Source organism: Plectropomus leopardus, chromosome 21 (assembly GCF_026936395.1).
Source record: "Plectropomus leopardus strain MGB_pleo_1.0 chromosome 21, ASM2693639v1, whole genome shotgun sequence".
In the NCBI taxonomy this organism is placed as follows: domain Eukaryota; kingdom Metazoa; phylum Chordata; class Actinopteri; order Perciformes; family Serranidae; genus Plectropomus; species Plectropomus leopardus.
The window spans coordinates 11,646,442-11,664,869 of NC_142196.1; the positions used below are offsets into that span (position 1 = coordinate 11,646,442).

The window sequence follows — 18,428 nt, forward strand, 5'->3', positions numbered from 1 at the left end:
GCAGCCCAACAAAATTGTAACTGCCACTTCTTGGTATTACTGGCTTCTATTCAAACACCAGTGGGGGGTATCTGGGGAATTTACCCCTATGTGTTTGGTGAGGATTGAATACCTGACTCAGTGCAGTACTGTATAGTTTGTATGACAGTATCTATGCACACAGTGCATCCCAGTCCACACTTTACATAGCTGAGGTGGGGGGACTCCATACCATAAGGGTATATCACAGTAATTCATATATGTTTTGAGCTGCAGGCCTATGATAAGGAGAAATGGGTTGATGGGAGAAGGCCAGGCTGCGGCTCCTCGGCCATTATCCACAGGCAGGCAAATCAAGCCAGCAAATCAGGAACAATGGAGCCCTCAAAGAGCAGAGTGGGGATCAAAGCAGCGCTAACTGGCCATTGCAATCCAATTGAAATGTTCACTTTGCATCTCTCCAAAGGTAATGGATGTGGAGAGTGGGAGGTGAAAAGAAAGGGCTGCCCGCTCGCATTTGACGTAAAATTATGGAAGGTAAGAAGAGAAAAGAGGAGGAAAAAAATGCACGTGACAGCCCTGGCCTTCTCAAGTCATCTACTGTAGAAGCTTCATAATGTCCCTTGGTTATTTTGACTTTGAATTTGCAAAGAACCATTTTTTCACTCCCCCTTTTTTTCTTCCTTTGAACCTTCCAATGGTAACATTATGATGATATATGAGATGCTATACTATGGCCCTTGTGCATGTGGAGTAGGACTGAGGCAGGCTATTTCTTAAAGTGTCCTCTCGCTCTCCGTCTCACTCATTCTCTCCCTATCCATCTCTCCCTCTCCTCCTCTCTTTGTCTCCCCCATCGCTTTCTCCCTCCGTCTTCCCATCTCTCCATTTGAATGTGTTGATCACCTGGGGAGATGCTGCATTAATGCTGACGCCCAGTAAAAAGCAGAATCTCCTCTTTATTTATCTGCACTAAAATTCCTCCCAATCTTTCCAGCACATTTCACTCAATCACGCAACTCAGGCCATTCCATTAGCCACACAGGGGCGTTTTACCTCATTGAGCACAACACGCCCCGCACTTCTATGAATATAGATTCCCCTAAATTATGTATAATGGGAGTGCACAGATTTTAGCATTTTTACTAAGAGGGTTTGAGGGTGTATGAGTTGTTTCTGCTGCTTTTTAAGTGCATCTTGAAATTCACCGGGTCTGCAAGAGACTGAGGATGGTGTATGTACTTCTTTTGAGTTTGTAGATCTTAAATGGAGTGAGGTGGATGTGTACGAAAATTGTCAGTAGGTCAAAGTGAGGTCCACTGAGTGCATATTTGTGTATGATGGATGGAAGGTTAAATATACAGGTTTTAGATGTCATTCCTTGCACCTTATGATAAACCCGACTTATCCTGAACAATTCAAGGGCAAGGGCAATAATTCACAGAATCTAGTGGTATGACTGCCCTTTTTACTATGGCTTTATTAATGTCTCAGTTGCCCAAGTCGGACCTATCTCACAGGCTACTGCAAGGTCTTAGTCTAGGAAGTCTGAATTTGATCTCTTGTTGCGCTGAACATTTTTCTGCTCCGAGTGTAAGCAGTGTGACTAATTGGATGGTAAGTAATTTTAATTCACATGTTGGCAGTTGGTGTCCATGTTGCTCAGCGGGAGGGAGGGACACAGCTGAGCGATATCAACAAACAGACCAGCAATTCTATAATCAGAACAAAATCAACATCCTCATTACTGACTCAGAGCTGCCGCCTGCATCGAAACAAGCTTCAAAACTCTCCCCCCTTGTTTTCAGGGAGTGATTATGTTTAGTGACAGGCCAGATATGTTTCAACTTTTGTTGTGCACAGAGAAATTCTTACCAGAATGGGGAAGGGGGGTGAAGTTAGAGATATTTTAATCCAATTCATATTTTGGCTGTTCACTGTAATAATGTTGTAACATCTTGCTGAAAGATAAAATCTTGAAAGTTTTTATTATTTTATTTTTCAGTAAATAAAAACACACCAATTAAAATACGTGGTAGGTTTTTCATGCATTAGGATGTGAAACTGTAAACACCTCCCCTCACATTCTCATAAGCTTTGCTGCACAGTTTTACCACTGCATTCAAAATGTTTTTCATCAGTTGTTGTCAGTCTCTTCCAAAGGGAGTGGCAGATGTTTTGGACACAGGCATTTTTAATTTCATATGTAAAAGAAGTATCTCTGTCGTAGCCATGAATGTTTTAGACAGAGACAAATTAACAGTGGTTGGAGCGAAGTAAACATACAGTTTTCATGTAACCTCAGTCACATTCAACTAGGGCTGTACCAAATGTCTTTTTTTCACATTTGAGGCTTGTATTGAGGTTTTTGAATGAAGCTTTAAATGTCATCCCTAAAATATAGACATAAAAAATCCCCTTACAAAATAATTTTAATAGTGATTCACTGGATTTAATCGGATAATCTTTAAAAAAATAAATAAATAAATCAACTTTCTTTTAGGAATAAATTGAAATATTGGTGCCAGTTAAATAACCGCTATGCAAGCATGGATCTATAAAAAGAACTGGATACAGCATTGGAGGTGGAGTCTAGTTCATTTCTATGAAAGTTGCTCAGTGGCGCATGAAGCCAAAAAAGTTGCACTTTCGTGTATAAAATTACCTGGCTCTATTTCCAGGCCGTTTGGCCCATAGAGCAGGTGTACCAGAGACTTTTGCCGGCGGAGCACCTGAATTATGATATCGCCCTCCACTAACTTGAATAGGGATGAAATGATTTGATCATACAGCTCTTCCAGACTTTTGAAGTGTTATTGGACCAAATATCTCAAATCCTGATTGTGGAAACAATGGACTGTGGTGCTCAAAACAAATTTTCCTCTGGTTTACAGAAGACACTCTCACAATATGGGTAAAAATCTTTTTTGGGCCCAATCACATAACGTGACAAACCCAAAGGTTGTAATTCCACGGTTTGGCCACTATGTCAAATTGGCTTAAAGTGGATCTGCTACCAGCATAACCCGCTTGTTTTTATCATAGGAGCTAACTAGCCAACAGGGACACTAGATCATATGATCGCTGCTTTGTGTTATTGCAGGGAACCAGAAGGAAAACACAGCTACCAGAACTACTTACCCAAGGTTGATCCATCGCAGCAGGTCTGAGCCGGTAAGTCTTGTTTCCCAGTAGGACTACATTATGCATAATGTTACAAGTCTACTCTCTGCTGGCTGCCATTGTGGAGCCCTTGCGGGTAAGTCTCGCCCTGTCTGCATCTGTGCAAAACTTCCAGGTTTAAATAGATGAAAAAAATGGTGCAGCATTAAGATAGTGATTTAGTATCTTAATGTCAAAAATCTTGATGCATTTTTGAATCTTCAAACTATTCGTCACAGCCCTACATTCAACCATTAAAATTATCTGCTTAAGGCCTTTGCACAGTGCCTTTTTTTTTTTTTGTCTGAAATTATTGTACATCTAAAAATACATTCGACCTTATGTTGTGTCAGTCACATTGACACACTAACTCCAAAACTTTTGTCCATCATTAAAGTTTTCAGAACAGGTTTGTTTTTTTGGTTTTTTGCGTTTTTCACATCCGTCAGAAGCCTAGAGACACGAGGGAGAGACTGGTGACAGCCCGATAGATACCTCCAGTGGAAAGGAGCAAATGTGTCTTCTAATTTTGTCTCGTATTGCAAATTTTTGCAACAAATGGAGCAAAAACCCAAAATAAAACACATTGGACATCTGACTCACTATGCAAGGTTTCTCTGCATAATTATTTTTTTTAATTTTATTTATTTTTTTATTTTTTTATTTTTATTTTATCACTTTTGGATATTTAGTAAGCTGTGATCACATTGCTGAGTGCCAATAACAAATATATAATGTTCTCTGTGCACTTTGACCTCTTGTGTGTATTTCTACCGTGTTTGAAGCCTTTTGATATCTGGTTTGCATTTCAGCATGGCAGCTACATAAGCTCTTTTTATTCTTTCTTTCTTTCCCTTTTTTTTTTTTACCTATTTTGTATTTTTTGTGGCTCCTTTATGCTGTCAGATTTTAACACTGAAGGAGTGTGTAAATGTATTGTTTACTGGATTAAAAAAAATGGAACGTCATATTTGCACCAAGATAACATGCTCTTTTTTTAGGTACAAATTACAATAAAAAAAATGTTGACAATAGACTTGTTTCTATACATGTATTCATAACATCCAGTATGCACAAAATGCAGAGCTCCTAAACTATATGTGAGGCCCAGCAGCAATAGCAGCCATATATGTACAAACCGTTGAGGTCCAACTCTTGCTCCACTGCTGCAAATGCAACCACACTGTGTGATTAGGCTGATCACCTCTCAGATCTGACCAACCAACAGAGATGGCTCAGAGCCGGACCTCAAGCAGCTTGGCTGCACTCACTCAGCTGTCCTATACGATCACAGCCTTTAATATATTCTATAATTTCACATGACTGTGCATTTTATTTGCTTGCGGCTAATCTTGGCAGAAACCAGCCAAAAGTAAAGGCCAATAGGCTGAAGGTCGCCAGGGCCTTCTGCATGTTTCATGAACATTGCACCCATGACACCTATTGAATTTATGCTGCGAAAATTCAAACATATGTAAAAATCTTTTTAGAAATTATTCTTTGTGATGCAGCGGCAGTATGCGGACGAGTGCCAGAGAAGCTGTCAGAGCCTGTTTTAGGCTGAACTGGGGCTTCTGACGCTGGCTGTCCCTGTTGTTAAAGCGTAATGGACGTGTCACCCCTGAGGAAAAATCCTGCTGGCTGCTTGGGTCACCATGCCCTTCAGCACATGACACACACGTCACCGATGTGACAGGAACATGCAAAAAGCATACAGACACCATGGCAACTGGATCTGTGTACGTGTGTGTAAGCGCAGCTTGCTGTGTGTGCATTGATCCGCTGCGTTTCCCAAACTGTATTATTGACCTAAATGTTGTTTCGAACATCTAATCTGTTCTAGCTGAGATGTAATTTTATAAAGAATTTAGAAACACTTGTTAGTTTCACTTAAGAAATTGTCGGCTGATGGAAATTTATTGCCACGATTCAGATGGATTGCTTTCATAAAACCTGATGTTGCATTGAGAGAGCCAAATATAGTAAGCATTCCAGTAACTGTATGATGCCTCAGCACACACATATGCACACCCACACCCACACCCACCCACACGCACACACATATAAACATACGACAAACACTTTCTCATATACAGACGCATACGCACTAACACTTGTTATCGATCTACAGCTTAGTTCATGCCAGCAGGTAGTCCAACTCACCGGTTATTCTGAGGAATTGCTTTCAGTAGCTCTATCCACACACACTCACACACAAACACCGCGTGATTGTTTCCAGTGGTTAAATCTACACAATTTGTGCACAACCAACTCTTAAGACGCCATCACCTCCTCTTCACAGATCAAGGGCTGAGTTTGTCGATAACACGCACACACACACACACACACACACACACTTCCACCCTTAGAAGTGAACCAAGTTTAATGCGGTGCGATTGTCAAGTTGAATACTGTTGCATAGTTAGAACAAAATCCTTTATCCTGTCCTCTCATCCCTCCCCTTCCTCCTCTAAATATTGCTTTTCCTCCTTCTCTGTCATAGTCATGCTTTTTGAATTCTCTTTACAGCCGATGACACAGTTTGGAGTGTAAAGAATAAGGGATTAAAGCGTTTTGTGGGAGTATGTATGAATGGCTTGGGCGTGTGCATGTCATGTTTGTTGTGATCCCAAGCGGCCCGGGCACTGCCTCTGTCGCCATGTCCCTTTTTTGAATCTAATTTGAAAACAAGAGGAACACAAAGTTCAGTTTGTAAAAGCCAGCGTTTGGTACAATGGAATGTTTCTCATTAAAGTCAATCAGCCAGTAGACAACAAAAGAACCTTTCATTGAAGAATATGAAGTGAAAATAAAAAACAGGGCACCGCTTTAGCTGGCACCACTCTCCTTGTAATATGTTATGTGCGCAGCCTCCTCCTCCTCTCCCAAAATCGGCCTCTCTTGTTTGAAACGGATCGAATTAAGATGTTCAAGGATTTTTTTTTTTTTTTTTGCCCCTTCCCGCTCTTCTGAAAGGTCATAAGTCTAATGTAATTATAGCACATAACTGCGGCAAGGGAAACACATGCCAGGAGATGATATGAACATACAAGCTGTAAACTGCAACTTTCTCTTCGCTAAGCAGAATGTTGCTTTTTTATGACTGAATCAATATCTTTAACTAAGGCTTGTAAAGCAGCCCAGTTAGAGACTTTATTTAGGCTTACCTCTGCCTGACCTCTTCTTACTCCGCCTTAACTTTTTCTGCATGAGAGCAGCAGGAAGCCTTGCATAAGAACCAGCAGGCATAACGTACTGTATATATGAAATTGCCCCGATGTGGTTCATTTTCAAACGGGACATTTATTAAATTTATGGTGATGTATATACTGTTTCTTGATATGATTGCGCTCCAGACTAAATGAATTCTGTTTTCCACTTTCACATTTTAAACAATATTCAAACTGTATGTGATGTGTCATTTAGAATATTAAAGCCATGTCAGGCATTTAAGATATATTAAATGTTGGCATTAAATGCAAAATAATATTAAAAAAAAAGGTTCTGCGCTCACAATTTCATTTTGAAATAATTTGGCAGGTTGCAAGGCAATTTTGAAGTACTGTGTTATAAGTCAAAACCTTCTAAAGTGAATAGAACAGCTGGGCAAACTGAGGGGTAAAATAGAATAGTGAAATATTAAGTTGTAAAAAGGTAAAGAAACAGAGGGTGTACTTAGTCTCAAAAATAAAATAAAAATAACAGACATAGTGTAAAGGAAAGAAGAGGCAGAGAGAGCCAACGGTAGGTTTTGGAATACGGTTCTCATCCTACAGAATAAAATTATTTTAGGTCAGGTAAGGTATACTTTGTTGTCTTGGATTCAAAGCTGCTACATTAGTCAACACAGGCACACACATATAACCATACAAACAAACACTTGCCATGATGTGCCTGAATTAATTAATTCAATAAATTATAAAAGTAATAAAAACAATGGTCCCACTTAATAAACCAGACAAAATCAGCCTAGTTAAAATTAATAAAAACCATAACATAATCACATAAAATTAACCACTTTCAGACTGAGAATAGTTGTCAGTTTGCAGTAATCTGGTCCCTGAGTCAAAGTAGCTTAAAAGCTGTTTAGTATCTAAATGGAGGATGGAATAAATTAGTTTTTATACTAGTTTAATCTACAATACAGCATTCTGAACGGTCAGCCTGAGGGCAACAGTGCTTAAATATAAGCTTTTAAATATAGTGTATGCATTTCACATGGTCTGACTGTGAGCCTGCCTCTGCTTCTCTGCAGGAGACTCTGATGGACCACAGCAACATACAAGGTAAGAGTCATGTGACTGGCCTGACTGGCCGAGCTAGCATTGCCACTAGCTTATCTGGTAGCGTGTTTGCGGCCAGCTGACCACTGCTGACCAGGCAAAATATTATGATGTTATAGACCACACAGGTGTGAGACTGACAGTGTTATTTTGAGTTTTTATTTTCAAAATGTGCACATTCCAGTAGATAATGATGTTTGTCTGTTAAGTGGCATTAAGCTGTGCCTTCTTCATTTCTCCACACATTCTGAACAGAGTTGTGTTAGAGACATCAAACACAACCATGGTAACCAGACTGGAATACATAACTGGAAATCATTTTTTATTGAAGGAATCCTCAAATAAACCCAATTATCATAAAGGTTTATTCGCATGAATATTCAATATGGGTGTATTTTAGAGGCAGGTTGATGTGCTACAAGTCTTAAGTTTATCTCATAAAGTCAGTTTTATATTATTTTTTCATCATTTTTAATCATAATTTGTAATGACCAAATAGAGAAAAAGAGACAGACCTCCCAGAAAACCAATGCCATATCTCTGTGAAAAGCTAACTACATCAGTTTGCTCTTCTTCCCCTCATCCTATCCCTCACTCTGTCACAGCTTTCCATCTGCACTTCTGTCCTCATCTGTCATCCATTCAACTCTGACAAGCTGAGCGACACACTGTATATTTTTTTCTTTTACAGATAACAGCGAATTTGACTCAATTTAATAATCAGTACGATTTAAATTCAGGTCACGCCTTTTATCGAAACCCACTCAAAAATATTTTTGCATAAACACCCCTTTAATTGTTTGCTCCCAACTTGACTTCAGCGTTACCTGTCTAACCGAGTAATTTCGTGTCGTGAGAGCCATTCTGAGCCTTTGTGCCTGGTGCTGCAATTCTTCCTTTAAGCCGAGATGTAAATAAAGAACAAAATCAAGAAAAAAAAAGAGACATAAACTTATAATAATTATAATAATCAGAGCTTTGACTAACCAACAAAGAAATAGGTGTGTGTGTTGTGTGCGTGTGTGTGTGCGTGTGTGTGTGTGTGTGTGTGTGTGTGTGTGTGTGTGTGTGTGTGCACGTGTGTGTGTGTGTGTGTGTGTGTGTGTGTGTGTGTGTGTGTGTGTGTGTGTGTGTGTGTGTAGGAGGAGGATGGAGGTGGCAGTGTGAGCATGCTCTCTCTGCTATTTGCTCGACTGGTAATCAGCCAAACACGCTACAAGTCTCCTGCTATGATTTGCCCCCTGGTGTGTCTCCAGTCTGAACGCCTGAGAGTAAGTCAGTGTTTCTTTATGCCGACGTGTGCATGTATTTATATAGTATCTATGCAGTATATATGTCTGCTGATGTCAGTGTGTTTACATGGGACTATGTCTGTGCATATGTCCATATAAGTGTGTGTGTGCATCTCAGGATTTATATTTGTTTCCTGTTCCTTCCCCCTGCTGAGGGGTATACCCTGACTGAAGTTTACAGCTTGTGTGTGCGCGTGTGTGTGTGTGTGTGTGTGTGTGTGTGTGTGTGTGTGTGTGTGTGTGTGTGTGTGTGTGCGAGTGATCACAGATGTGTGTATTTGCCGGATGGGAATACAACTCCTAGGACATTTAATCTAGGGTGAATTTCACGCTAGTTACTGCTTGTCATCAAACGTTTCTAGCGTAAAATACTGCAGCGATCTTTTATTGGCGGATGTTCGGGCCAAACTCACTGTCAGACCCCTGAGTGCCCCGCTGCCCTCGAGATAGACTGAAAGTGTGTGTACAAGTGTGTGTGAGTGAGAGAGAGAGAGAGAGAGGAAGAGGCTGATCGTAGACGTTTTTTTTTGCTTTCATTTTGATGTTTTTCAGTTGAGACAAATGAGTGTTTAAGTGTGTATGTAAGAGTTTTAAGTGCAAACTTTGGACTGCAGAGATACATGAAAGCCTCTTTTCTGTGCACGCACGCACACACACACACACACACACTAACACACACATATACTCACACAGATCTGATCCCAAGCTTAGGGAAAGACTGATCTAGTATATCTACAGTCGTATGTGTTCACTTAGCAAGCCACAGCTGCTAGCGCCATTACTACGATTTCCTGTGTGTGTATGTCTCTCTGTCTATCTGCCCCCTCAACACACACACACATCTAAGGGCCCTATCCGAATGGGTTTTAGCAGGACACATATTTTACACCCGCCTGAGTCACTCTGATGTTCAGGTGCTTCACTGTAAAATGTGACCCAGGTTGTCTTTTAATGCATATCACAGCCTGAAAAAAAAAGTACGCCCTCCACCTCTGCTCAAAAGCAAAGGAAGAAACTAGTAACATTAACTTTAAGCGTCTAAACAAAAGGAGTAATAGCTTTTTTTGCATGTCTATGTTAAAAGCTTTCGGTATTTAAGCGGGCAGTGAAAAACAAAGGACACATTTGTTTAATAGAATAATCCTTCCTGTGTTTAAGACGACTCCAAAGCTTTCAAATTTGAGCCTTAATGTTTCGACAAGCTGCTCAATCAGTTGTTTTTTGAGGACATCGCAAATGGCAGGCTGTCTCTGAAATACGTTTGCTTGTTTTACCTGACCCACTTTTCCCTCCGCTGTGTGTGTTTATGTGTGTGCGCTGTCCCTCTTTGCTCAGAAGGTTGTAAATGTAATCTTAGACACATGTTACTTCGGCTGATGTTTTTCAGATTGATGTCAGTTGCGATTAGCATATCTCCTGCCAAGACACAGGAGTGCTCTTTAGAGCCTGGCCTCATACACACTCGCTCTCACACACACACATGTACGCGAACCGTTGGGTAAACATAGCTTCAGCTGCCATTTTGAATGATTGCACGATGATTATTTGATGCAGTGATTTATTTTGAACGCAGCCTGTAAGTAAACTGAGGCAGGAACGGATGAGAAATCTGACTGACAAGCTCCAAAACAAAATTCTACCTCAAGACAGTCTCCTGACACCCTTTTCCCAGCAACATATTATTACATCCAGGCCCCAAAAAAAACACATTTTAACACTCCCTGGCCTCCAACTTTAATGTCACCCTGTCTGTTTCTTAAAATGCCGTCTGCAGAGAGCAGCCATGTACGTAAATGCAGCTGTGACCAACACACTCCGCGCCGAAACTGTTTCATTTACATTCATCTTGTGCTTGGGAATGGAGAATTCCTCCTCCAATGTAAGACAGCGGGGGGAACTGTGCAAAACGAATTTCTCGCCATCTCTGGAGAGCGAACGATATAGGGATTCAGAACACACCCTTCAGACAATGGAAGAGGAGGGGGTCTTATTTTCTCTTCTCTCTCTCTCCCCTCTTTCCCCTGTCTCTCTCCACACCTCCCTGACCCTGCTTCCCCTCAACCTGCCCAGCAGAGTGAGAGAATAAGTGTAGCACCAACAGGGGGTGGGGTGGGGAGGATTGGAGAGAGACAGAAAGAAAGTCAGATAAAAGTAGTTAAAAGAGGGAGAAAAGGGGAGAGAGGGGGAGGGGGCAAAGAAATAACAGGAGAGTGACTGACCAAATACCCAGCGACAGAACGAGAGAGGAAGACAGATGCAGAGAGGGAAGGAGAGAAGATGAGAATATATATGCGGTGGCCAGTGTTGTGAGACAAGGCAGGTTGCTGTCACTTTAAAAATGACTGTAATAAAAGTGACCGTCGGAAGATGGATCTGGTGATTTTGGCTTGCTAATCAGTCATCTGTGAAGAGGACCACAGCCCAGATTCAGCGGCCGCCTGACACCTCTTGATTGATGCCTGTGCCCGATAAAAAAGGCCCATTAACTGTCCTCCTATTAAAGTGGGTGAAATGGCAAAAAAAAAAAATGCTCCTCTCTCCCACTCTGCTCTCCCAATCTCTCTTTCATTTAAACCCTATATCCTTTTATATTCCTTTTTCTCCCCCTTATCAGTCCTCTCTACAGCGTTAAGGTAGTCTGTCCTTCTTACAGTTATTATTGACATGGTGGCAGAGATGTTAATCAGCGAGGCCTGCTTGTGTTTTGCGTGTGTTCATGTGTGCACCGGATGTCTCGTATTTTGAGTACAGTCCTCACTCTGCAAATCGATAGTTGGTCCGAACACACTGCCGCAAACACCTGTGTCACAAATTGTTGGTAAGTATGCAAATGAGCCTGCATCATCAGTGATGTCAGAAAGTGTGAGACTTCAAGCCTTCTTTTAGCCTCATGACATGCATCAAAAAATAAAAAAAAATAATGACCCCGCAGCTGAATCTCATATCTCCTCATCTCGCCTTCTCCCTCTAAGACACACACACACACACACACACACACACACACACACACACAAAGATTGCCTGCAATAATAATAACCCCACAGACGACAGCTTCAGCCCCCTCCCTCCCATCCCCTCATCCCCACCTCACCCCCCTCCCACATACAATCAAACAAAGCCTCTCTCTTACCTTGCGCATGACCAATCCTTCCATCTCTCCCTCTTTTTTTTCCTCTCCTCCACCATCCTATCTATGCATGCTCTTCCCTTTCTGTAAACCCAACCACACCTAACAGCAACACCTTGCACTCTCCCGACCATCCCACAGCCTACAGCGCAGCACTCACACCCCCAATAAATACAGCCCTGGTCTGCCGTTTTCCCATCTATCCCTTTTTCTCTGCCCCAGTCTCTTTCCCCTCTCTCTCTCTCTCCCTCTCTCTCTCCCTTTCTCTCTCCCTCTGTCTTTCCCTCTCCCCTCGCTCCTGGCTGGTGCTGGTGAAATATCAGGGCAAACGGATTCCAGCTTTTTTCTCTGGCTCAGAGGGGTTGTTCTGTGCGATTTGGCCCTGGGGTGCATTTCAGCGCTTCTGATGTGAGAGAGGGGGCGAGAGAGAGAAAGAGAGAGAGACAGAGGGAGAGAGAGAGGGCAATGGAGAGAAAAAGAAAGGAAGTGTGAGAGGGAAAGAGAGGGGAGACACTGCCAGGGTTTATCCTTTCTTTCTAAGGGGCGGTCAGAGGTTTTAAAACGACGGGCTTTTGACCAGCATTGAACCAGCAACTCAAGGTGTGCATGCTCTCCGTAGCTTACAGAGGCCTTGAGGTGATCTCCATACATAATCAGGACAATCCACCTCCATGACAGGTGCGTGGCCATCTTGGAATCTCTGAGCCAGGAGACTTGAGCAGAGTGTCCGCGCTCACAGAAAATATGAACGACTGCAGCTCTACAGTTTTATTGCTTTAAATAAATTGACAAGTGGTCAAACGAAAAGGAAAAAGTTCCCCTTTTAGAATATATATTTTCATTAATAAACAAGATTGCCTGTTATTTTGATTAAATTTTATTTTTTCACTAAGCTGCTTCAGGAAACCCATACAAAGATAAAAAAGTGCCTAAAAATATATTTGTATTATTCATTTTATTTGCTGAAAATTAAGGATTTGAATTACCTTTGGTTTAAAAAAATGTACATATTCATCAGTACAAGCTGAACTGAATAATTTAGATTCCTTTAAATTACTTTTTTCAATATTCATTTACTTCAACAATGAAGTGAAAAATTTTTCTGGTATTTTTTAGTAGCGTCGTGTTCTCCAAAATACATTCTTTTTCAAAGCACATGATTTTGCAATAGAATTTTTTAATTTTCACACCTGATTGTGTTTTACCTTCACTTTTGTGTGTCCATGCATGTGTGTAGTTTACACAGCTTGTTGTGTGTGTGTGTGTGTGTGTGTGTGTGTGTGTGTGTGTGTGTGTGTGTGTGTGTGTGTGTGTGTGTGTTTATGTTTCCTAATCTCACATCACACTGTGGGGCGTTCTAAAAGGATTTGTCATTCTCAGCTCAGTTGGGCTGATTGTGAATTAAATGTATTTTTAGGCACCTTTTTTTCCGTCCTTTTGTGAACCCAGTTAGAATTGAGGTCAGGATACACAAACAGACATACACAAACACACACACACACACACACACAAATGCACACACCATCTCAGAGAAAGACACATAGCTTTCAGAACAAATCACTGTTGAACTACCCTGTGTGGAATGATTCTGACATTTTGTTTGGGAGAAATAGCATTTAATTGAAGGGAGGGGCGATACGGATGGCAGTTATGCAACCAAGGGAAAATGTCTACATTTCAACCCAAATTGAAAACATAACAGAGTTTGCGTTTGTGTGTGTGTGTGTGTGTGTGTGTGTGTGTGTGTGTGTGTGTGTGCGCGCGCATGTGTGTTGAGAGGTTGCTTGCACCATTTCACTGTTATCCACAGTTTGCCTGCTTGTTTGATTGTGAATTAGTTCAAGTTATGGGGTTTACTCCATAAAAACAATATTGACTTTGCTATTATAATACAAAGTAATCCATCTCTCCTGCTTTCTAAAGTCCGTCTATCTGTCTTCCTTGTACAGAATTTGCCAATATGAAATTTACATGTAAGATGAGGAAGAGCAAAGCTTTTACATTGATGTTTGATTTTTAATCATTTCATTTTGCACTGAAAATAACGAGCAATTAATGATGGAAATTAAAGATTTATTAATTCATTTACTTTTTTATTGCCAAAAAACAGAAAAGAATACATCATCATTTTCCTCATTAACTTATATTCCACAAGCTTTTAAAATCATAATTGGCCTCTGCTGTTTCTGTTTTTTTAAATTATAATAATAAACTATATGTTGTTAAATCATGTTGATCCCCATATAAGGAAGGTCTTTTGTCTTTTGCCCCCCAAATACAGAAAGGTCACAGGTCAGACTCACCCTCAGAACAAAAGTCTGGGGCTTCCACTGACTCAGTCTTTTGCTCAATGACACTTCGGCACAGTAGATGCTTGCAGAAATGACTGCTTGAACTGATGATGGTCACTAGGAAAGGAGGTTGGAGAGCCCTTACAAGGACTCTTCTAATGCAGTGATGAAGCCAACAAGCATCTTTCAGGGTCACTGCACAGCTCAAAAAAATGACGCCTCTCTCTCGCTTTCTTTATTCTCTCTTTCTTTCCAAGCGTTGCCAATTTGTCTGAGCGGCATCCGCTAATCCGTGCGCATTTACGCATTGGTCATTGCGCCTCCGGTTGACTTGACCGGCTTGATAGATGATGGCGTCCAGGCAGGAGACTGACTGACTGACTGACTGACTCTACAAGCTCACGGCTGACAACAGTGTTCGGTGGTAACTCCGTGCTTTGTAACGTGCTGCAACACAAATAATGAGTGGTGAAAATAACATCTATATGTAAATAAAAAAAATGTAGGGTTCAGAATTACTAATTCAAAACCGGTTTTACATTTTTTTTTATTTCGCCAGTGGAATTAAATAATTCAAAAATGATGTCACAGCCTCATTTTAAATCGAAAATTTCTTAGAAGTAGGCATCAAAAATATATTGAAATTTTTAAAACATTCAAATTTAAGCGTAAAAACGATAATGTAATGGAAAATAACCTGGCGGCGGCAGCAGTGTCACAAATATTGGACTACAGTAATTTTACTTTTAAGTCATGAGTAACATATTACTTTCTGACGCTCCTGACGTTTTTACCCTGGATGTCGAGGTGTCAATCTGTTGCCACAGAACTCACTTCTCGCTACTGACCGGGTTATTTGCCGTGTTGGGATGGCGCACTGAGTGTCAGAGGAAAGGAGGGCGGGGGGCTGAGGATGAGGATGGGAGGCATGGATGGATGGATGATGGGGTGGGAAGGTGGAGGGGTGACAGTCCCCAAGAGAGAGGCAGAGTGGGGGGGCTCCTGGAAAGGACCTCTCAGACCACTAAATTGACATGTTCAAGCTCCTGGGTTGTCATGAAGAAAGCACTCTAATAAGCCATGTGACAACATACAGTAGAGCAGTCTTACTTTCATGAGGCCATTAAATAGCAGGCCTTCTGTTAGTTTTCAAATTATATTCTGATTGCTTTAATTTGACTTCTATTTTCTTTTAATGATTTATTTTAACACAGTGTATAACATCATATATTAGTGTTTTTACTTTTATAATTATTGTTTTTTATTATTATTTATTCCATGTAATTTAGTTGTTGTTTTTTAAATAGGCATAATAAAATGATTGAATGTTTCAGAAATGCTACATGTTTATTTTTTAATTTGTATACCTGAATTAGTATTTTAACGTTTACATAATAACAGAGTTATTTAAGTTATTTCGATAACATTTAAAAATAAAATAAAATAAAATCTCTGATATGGTGCAAACAGGTGCTATTGTTCCCATCCACGACAGCTTTACGGGTCTATAAGTGTGTGTGGATCTGAGTGATAATCAATAGAATTTGGGACCAGAGGCGGGTGTGTGTGTTGTCTGTTTGGGGCATCGCGAGGAGGCCGGTTTTTTTGGGGGGAGTGGGACTTTTTATTCCTCTGTCCATATATGGAGGACACTCACTGGACGCGTGTCTATTAAAGAGGGATCAACAATGAAAAAGATCGGAGGACCAAAGGGCCAAGTGGGAGGAGGGCAGCAGGGCGAGGTGAGACTGAATGGAAACAGCAGTGGTGTTGGTGGTGTGTGAGAGAGATGGGGAGGAGGGGAAGGGTGTGTGTGTGTGTGTGTGTGTGTGTGTGTGTGTGTGTGTGTGTGTGTGTGTGTGTGTGTGTGTGTGTGTGTGTGTGTTTCTGAGTGTGTGCGTGCACTTGTATAGTGTTGATTTCCTCTCGCGAGCCACCGAAATGCGGGCGACGACGTCTGCCAAGTCACCCTTCTCCTCCTCTCTTGTTTCTGTTCTTCTCCTGCTCCTCCTTCTTGCTTGCCACAACACTTGTTCTTCTTCGGGGAGCAATATCACGGCAGCCCCCTGCCCCGCCTGCATCTGGGTAAAGACTTTACAGTCAGGGGCCATCGATTGCTCTTATCAAATAAACAGAGTGGCACCGGCGGCTGCACGGACCCCACCACCCCTGCACCTCCACCCCATCCTCCTTCTCCTGTCTCCTAATCTCAAATCCCCCCCTAATTCCACCCCACCTCTTCCCCTGCTCGAGAGCCCTAGCAGCTGTGGTCCCATGTAAATTTTACATGATTGGCACCTCCTTATTTTACCCCCATTCCCCAATTCCTTACCCCCTTTCATATCATGTTGCATATTAATGCACAGTTTATGCAATAGCTCCTCTGACAGTGCGCACCGGCTATCATGTCCATCCCTGAGAATTTGCATACCTGATTATAGGGCCTGAAGTGCTTGATTGTTGCTTGGGTAGGTTATGTGATGCTGAAATGTGATCTTTGGCGTGGAGGCGGGGGTTTGGAGGGTTGGGGGTGCTGAAACGGTTCCCTTTGACCCTTGAAATGCAACGTAATCCCGTGTGGCCCCGTTTGATTAGGGCATTTTTCTGTCTAATTGTTGTCATCAGGACTTGCACTATCATTGCGCATCTGGAAGCACTTTGACATCTAAGTCTCAAAAGTGGGGTACAAGAATCCTCAAAGGTCCGCGAAGGCCACTCAGTGGGCGCACCCCCCCTGGGTAAAATGAAGAATTGTTTAATTTCGCTCTGATTTCATTAACCTGAAATTATTCCAATTAGAGAACATATGTCTGAACAAAGGCTTCACTTGTATTTGCGCCACACTTGCAGCAGGTTTACAATGCAATTCCAAATCAATATCAACAACAAAAACGCACATTGGGAGTCCCAGGGACGGAATCCAATTAAATGGGGACCCTTGGCATAGGTGTGTCCATTTGGGGGTCCTTGACATGAAAATTCTGGAGAAGCCCTGATCTAAGTGACTGAGGCAAAGGGCTGCATTGACAGTCTTTGTTTCTTTTTTCTCTTCTCTGCTTTTTTCATCTCTCCCTCTGTCTCTCTCTCCCCCTCTCTCTCTCCCTCTCTCTCTTTAAAAGGGAGCGGAAGAGAGGGCTGATACCGGTCTCATGTTGCGTATGGATTTTCGTTTATATAATCGATTGAAATGTCCCAATACATTGATTTCGGGTTCAGTGTTTTACAAACAAGCGTTTATGGGTCTCGATTTTATGTTAGGGGTGATTTCAGTGTGACACCGATGCGCAAAGAAGTCGGAGTTGTTGATTTTTAAATAAATGATCAAAATACGCACAAATAAATATCTATTGTTTCATGTATTAAAAAAATATAAAAACTGACTCGGGATGGGGGGAGGCAAAGAAGGAGGGAAACAGAGTGAAAAAGACACAATATTGTGCTGCCTCCCTCCTTAATCAAATAAAGTGGTGTAAAAAAAAAACACACACACACACACACACACACACAAAAGCATTTCCTTCCCTCTGAATTTCTCCTTGAATTATATGCCATCACTAGTGTGTGTGATTGCGGAATATTAAATTAAAGTGGGATAAGTCCGCACCGAGGCGGGCTGCGTCCAATCCGCAACTCATTTCCCCTGTTGTAGCACCGCATCACTGCGCTCCTCTCTTTTCAATGACAATGTGCCAAATCTGGGCATTTTGAAAACACTTTCCATATGCTATTATCGGATCGCTACTGAGCAAGAGAAAGACAGAAAAGAAGAAAAACGGAATGTTTTATACCAAAGGTACCGAGAGTCTACATTTTTATTTCTCTTCTCTTTCAATGGCTTATTATACTTTATGCTTTTTGGGGGATTTAAAAGAGGTAAGATGAGGAAAAATTTTGAAGTTTTTATAACGATTGCATATTTATGGAGCGCTGTTGGATGGCTTTAGGGCTGAGAGTGAACACGTCGAAAGAGTTTATGTCGAGCATGTATGGGCAAAAACTTCATTTTGTGTCACTGATTTCAGTGCGTTTTCCTCTTTTATTGCTAAAGAGCCAATTGTTTTTGCCCACTTCTTCTGTGGGGTATTTTGTCAGCACACAAGTGGAGGAAACATGTTTTTTATTTGACATTAATTTCGCTGAAATCACAGATATATTTCTGCCTTTTCGATTTATTTGCAATCAATCGATTTTTGCAACTTAATTTAACACAGATGGCAACTTGCATGTGACTTTACATTTCGAGGCTTTCTGTGTAGCAAAATTTCATTTAATCCTGTGAAAATACAGTTTTGAT

At 41.3% G+C, this 18,428-nt stretch overlaps 1 protein-coding gene across 2 annotated transcripts in view; it reads left to right on the forward strand.

The window, feature by feature from the left end:
• The first annotated feature begins 8,645 nt into the window (after positions 1-8,645).
• zfhx4 (zinc finger homeobox 4) overlaps positions 8,646-18,428 on the forward strand; it is a 95,949-nt gene continuing 86,166 nt past the window's right edge. The window contains exon 1 of one of the 2 annotated variants that reach the window (XM_088072327.1): positions 8,646-8,695. The gene's annotated coding sequence lies outside the window, so the exon portion shown is untranslated. Of the gene's footprint in view, positions 8,696-17,777; positions 17,928-18,428 lie in introns of those variants that run through there. The other variant, XM_088072325.1, reaches the window with a different exon arrangement.